The sequence below is a fragment of the Lipophrys pholis genome, assembly GCF_963383615.2.
Source record: "Lipophrys pholis genome assembly, chromosome: 1".
NCBI classification, from domain to species: domain Eukaryota; kingdom Metazoa; phylum Chordata; class Actinopteri; order Blenniiformes; family Blenniidae; genus Lipophrys; species Lipophrys pholis.
The window spans coordinates 51,888,098-51,894,097 of NC_137635.1; positions in this window are offsets into that span (position 1 = coordinate 51,888,098).

Sequence of the window (6,000 nt, forward strand, 5' to 3'; positions counted from 1 at the left end):
TTGATGCAGACATTATGAAAGGTCGAGCCGCTGTGCTAAGCTAACGGATAGCTTTAACTTCATATCTATAAGTGAAACTTGTTATTTATTGATATAAACCTGTTGAATAACAGTTAACAAGCCAGTCAGAGGATTGATAGATTCACAATTATCAAATTAAAATGTTGTAGAAAGTCAATGAAGGGATGAACACATATTCAGCTTTGAATTCAACCCCCCCTTTTTTTTTTTTTTTTTTTTTTTTTTTGCACCTCCTGTGTTTTTTTGGCTCCCTGTGGGGCAGCCGGAGCTTAATGAGACCTTGTCCAGGCCTTTTTGCTCCACGCTTCCTGCATTCAGACTAACTTAAAAAGGAATTAGAGATATTTTTTCTCCGAGGACACGGGCTGTTGAAGAAAAGATGAGCGGTATTAAAAAACTGACTTCCAGTCCCTTCAGAGGACGAGGTGGTGCTGCTGGTGGTGGCGGGGCGGTTTAGTGGAGAATAAAGCGATGTGAGATCCTCCTCCTCTCCGCGGTGTGTCTGTGATCATGTCTCTTTCACTTGCTCCTCTCTCTGCTGATTATTTCCAGCCGTCAGAAGGCAGAGCGGAGCCGGAAGGAAGTCTTCTCGCTCGCTCTCCGGGCCGTGCTTACTCACCACCAGCTGAAGGTCAGCGCGCGGACTCGTTCACCTCCAAATCGCCAGCGCTCACAGTCCCGTCCTAATGAACATCCTGACTAAACGCGCTTATTATCTCTTCTCTCCTCTTCTGTCTTCATCTGTAGGTAAGAGTTTGTACTGCAGGTGCCTCCCACCTTTATTGAAAAAGCCTCTCGGCCATTTTATGCCAGCAAGATAATTATAAATGTAACCTATGGCGAAAAAGCAAAAACACAACTCCCACATCTCTCCCTTGCCATTTCTCTCTCTCTCTCTTGCTCTCTTACTCTTTCTTTCTCTCTCTCTCTCTTTCTTTCTCTCTCCCTCCCTCCTTTCCTCCCCCACCCTCGGCCTCGGGAGCTGATTTCAAATTTTCAAAGATATCTCATAGTGAGGCTGCCAGATTGAAGGCTCATAAATACCTTTATTATAATATAATGGTCACATTTTTCCAGCCATTATTTCTCGTGGGAAAAAAATGAGTTGTACTGCGTGATGAATGCCTTCGCACTCTTTAAAGCTTTAATTGTTCCTGGACGGACGGTCGCTGGTGGAATAAAAGCTCAAACGGACAGTCGAGGGTGGATTAGCTAGTCGCAGACTTGTGGATATTCGCAAAACAATCCAAAAGTTACGGACTCATCAGTCGGCTTGCTTCTTTTATATTCACGTCATTTTAAGATGTCGTTGAGTGAAATCGTACTGCTGCTTATCGAAATCCACACAAACTTCTCTAAACTCTCAGGATCAGCAAATACAGATTATAGTAACCTTTAAATAACCACAGCTACACTTATATCTTCATTTTAGTGCACTAATTCATGAGCACATACTCGAAAAAGTTTCGAAAATGCAGTCAAATGTGCAAAACATGGACACATTTTTGAAACAGATGTAAATTGGGTCATAAGTTGCACAAAATGTGCACAAAATACACATAAAAACAGACGACAGTGACACAAAATATGCAGTAATACACATAAAATGTGTAGTAAGTTGTACCAAATGAGCAAAAATAAAAACAGAATGAGCAGGTTGTTTCAGTGAATGTGCTACAAGTTTCACCTAACACTCAGAAAGTTGCACAGAATACACATAAAATGAGCTGAACGTCACACAAAGTGTGCAGGTATTCATATATTATTAGAAGAAAGTTAAAACAAAATGTGAAAAATCACACGTGAAATGAGTTGGAAGTTGTACAAAATGTGCACAGGTGAGCAATAAGTTGCTTTAAATGTGGAGACGTACACAGAAATGAGTAATATGTGACATTTAATGTGCAAAAAGTCACACATAATACTCAGAAAGTTGGACAAAGTCACCTCATGTTGCAGCATGACCATGCAAGGCCCCATGCTGCAAAGATCTGGACACAATTTCTGAAAACCTCGACAGCAAGTTTAAGTTTCTGCCAATAATCCAGCAACTTGGCCATTGAAGAGGAGTGGACCAATGCAGTACTGGACCCCCCCCCCAATACCGCAAAACTCCACATTTTAGAGTGGCCTTCCTTTCACTGTGGCCAGTCTGAGGCCTCGTTCACACGGCAGGGAAATGAGACCCAATTCAGACTTTTTACTCACAAGTGGCTCATATCCGACCTGTTTTGTGGAAATATGAAAGCTCCAATTCCGATTTTTTCACACCAGACCCAGGCCTCGTTCCCAATTTGAATATTTTTACACATGCGACTGCTTCATCATTGACGTGTGACTGACGTCACCGATAAGTGCCGGAGGAAGCGGCTCTGCCAAAATATTAAAAGCTGAGCTCTCTTTACCTCATTCTCCTTCTTCTATCCCTCGTCATGTTGTTTAGATATTTTCCAGCTCGTATTTAACCACCACTTGAAAATGAACCTACACACGCTGACCAGCGTTGCCAGATATGGCGGGTTATCCTCCAAGTAGGGAGCCAAACTCTCCTACCTTTTAACTTTATTTATTTCATGCATTTGTGTCTTTATGTCGTGTTCTTTATTACGCATAATAATAGTTTTACGGTTGTAATATGATTCCTACACAGGCTGAGATTCGGGCTGGTTTTTATTGAGTTGTGTGGGTTTTACCTTGTTTGGGCTGAAAACAGTGAGTCACATATGGCAACCCTGGTTGCTGACCAGCATGCCAAGTGTAAATAGCTGCTTGGCGTGACTTCACGTCGTCTTTTGCACTCTGGGGCCCTGAAAACATCCGGTCCGATCCCGTTCACACGGCAGGTCGCATTTGAAATGATCGCGCACAAAAAATCGGAACCCAGCAAAAAATCGGAATTGACCATTGAGACCTGCGTTGTGAACGTAGCTTAAGACACACCTGTGCAATAATACTGCTGATTCATCAGTATCTTGATATGAAACACCTGTGAGGTAGATAGATTTTCTCGGCAATGGAGAAGTTTGTGAGCAATATTTGAGAGAATTGGGCCTTTTTGTGTACAAAGAAAAAGTCTTGGATTTTGTGCGTTTCAATTTTTGTTCAGTGTAGTGTAGTGTCGTTTGAGCTCTTTTAGCAGTTTTAGCTGTTTTAACTGTTTTCATTCTTTTAGCCACTTAAGCTTTTTAGCTGTTTCGAGGTCTTTAAGTACTTTTAGCCATTTGAGCCCCTTCAGCAGTTTTAGCGATTTTAACAGTTTGGGCCATTTGAGCTCTTTTAGCAGTTTTGAGGTCTTTTAGCCATTTGAGCTTTTTCACCCATTTTAACTGTTTCAGCTTTTTTCATTCTTTTAGCCATTTCAGTTTTTTAGCTATTTGAGCTCTTTCAGTTCTTTTTGCCATTTGAACTTTTAGCTGTTCGAGCTCTTTCAGCAGTTGTAGCCATTTTAACAGTTTGAGCCCTTTAAGGTCTTTTAGCAATATTAGCTGTTTGAACTTTTTTCATTCTTTTAGTCATTTGAGCTTTTTAGCTATTTGAGCTCTTTCAGTTATTTTAGCCATTTGAGCTCGTTCAGCAGTTTTAGCGAGTTTAACAGTTTTAGCCGTCTGAGCTCTTTCACCAGTTTTAACTTCAAGCTTTTTTTATTCTTTTCACAATTTGAGCTCATTTAGCCTTTTGACCCTTAGCTGTTCGAGCTCTTTCAGCAGTTATAGCCATTTTAACAGTTTCAGTCATTGACACTCTTTTAGCCATTTGAGCTTTTTAGCTATTGGTTCTTTTATTTGCTTTAGCACTTTTAGTTCTTTTAACAGTTTCAGCCATTAAGCACTTTCTCCGGGAACTTTTCGTGTTAGCATGTGATGAATATTTAACTTGATAAATTACTGAACCGTTCTAGTTTTTTTTTGTTTGTTTCTTTTCACATTCCTGAAAGTGTGAGAGATAAGAGCAACATCAAGGTATAGATAGAAATATTTACATTCTCGTAATTGAATGAAAGCTGGATCCCCCATCCTTCCCCCGTCTGTGTGACAGCGCTCCAAGTGGAGAGTGCGTGGTACTGCTCCACAACACGCTGAGCTCCCCATTGTTTATTTATCAGTCAGGCCTTGAATTATGGTGCGCTTGCAGTGAAGAATTTTAGACCGGACTACGGTGGCTGCAGGCCCCTTGGCATACAGTGTACACTGAGAGGGAATCATTTATATTCTACTCCAGAGGTAACAGAAGAACATGAGATTGGGAAACAGCTCAAACACCACTCTGCTTGTGAGGCTTAAGGCGGAGAAAAGTCAAGCTGTTTCTCTCTCGCTTTTTTTTTTTTTTTTTTTTTTACTGGGGCAAGTTCTGTTTTTCTTTTTCGATTTTTGAAAATAGTTCCTCTCAATAAAAAAAAAAAAAAGGAATAAAAACTAATACATATGTATATGTGTGTGTGTGTGTGTGTGTGTGTGTGTAGAGTTGCAGGTTTGCGATTTACACTGAGGTGTGGAGGAATTTGGGGAAATCTGACCTGCGAAGCTGCGTGGAAAATGCTAAAGGTGCCACATTTAAACCTGCAGGCAGTTTCAAACCGCTGAGATAATTCAAATGTATTCTCTGGTAAAAGAAAAAAAAAATATCATCAGCAAATTTTCTCATTCGCTCCTACAGTTCTCATTCGCTCCTACAGTGGAGAATTAATAAGAGAGCGCTAGCCTTGATTAAAAAGGTTTTAACGGTACAGTATGGCGGCGGCACACCTCTGCATCGGCCTCCTGCTCTAATGATTGTGGAGCTCGCCATTCGAGGGCCACCCATCCATCATCGCGGTGAGGCCGGCGGCTTTATTATAATACAGAGGACAGACATGCTCCCGGGCTATGTGGGACACAATAGAGGTCTTTCAACAGACCTATAAATACATGATCTGTCAGAGTTGCTGTCCTGAGGGCGCTCTCAGCCGGGCTCCAGCCCTCCGGTCGCCCATCACTTATGCTAAGATATGCGCCGAGCGCCCCCCCCGGGCTAAGGCTAAGGCTCAGTTCATTCCAGCCCCTCATCAACCACCACATTCCACCTCCAGCCATGAGAATAAATAAGAACAAGATGAAAAAAAAAAAAAAAAGAGTGATTCATTATGATGGAGAGCGAAACCTTAACAAAACAAACAAATGGAGGGAGTGAAAATAAACAGCGATAGCCTGATATTGACTCTCCGAGAAGCTGCTGCACGCTGCAATAACAGAGGAGGGGTCGATCCCACCACAACACTTCGACACGAGGGGGTCCAAAGCTGATCAAGTGTGGATTAAAATTCGGGAAAACAACTTGCAGGAGTCTCACTAATGACAGAAAAAAGTGTCAAGACTCCGATATTGTGTTGTGTAAGTGTATTTAAGAGTCGTGCGCGGCTCCTCTCCTCCACTTATCTAAGGTGAGAATCTCTTTTCCACCGTCGCCTCCGAGCCAAGATCAGCAATCTGGGAGCTGGGGGTGTGTTCTTTTGGAGATTAGTGTGGATGGAGGCTGTTGCATGTTCGAATAATAAACAGGTGAACACTTTCACTCTGCATAATTCTCTATCTCTGCGCCGACTTAATGTATTAAAATCGTATTCTTCCTCGGGGCAGAAAACCAGCAGCAGATTATGTCCAGGGCACGGTGAGTGGAAACCCAATGACAAATCCCACCGCACTCACAACAATGATCACCTGGGCAGGAGGCGGCTATTTAGCATGCTTTTCACCCCGGCTCCCGGTGTTTAAGGGTACGATTGGGGCTGCTGGAGGGGCCCGGTGAGGTTGTGTTTACATGTTACTGCATCTGAAAGCTTCTCTACAAACACCTGATAACAACTGATTGCTCATTACTTCTGTGTAAGGTCACATTAAGAGTTTAAAAAGTTAGTTGGGAAAGTCGCTTTTGACCAAGGGTGAAAATCCCAGGAGGGATCGGGTTGTGTGTGTGTGTGTGTGTGTGCGTGTGTGTGTGTGTGTG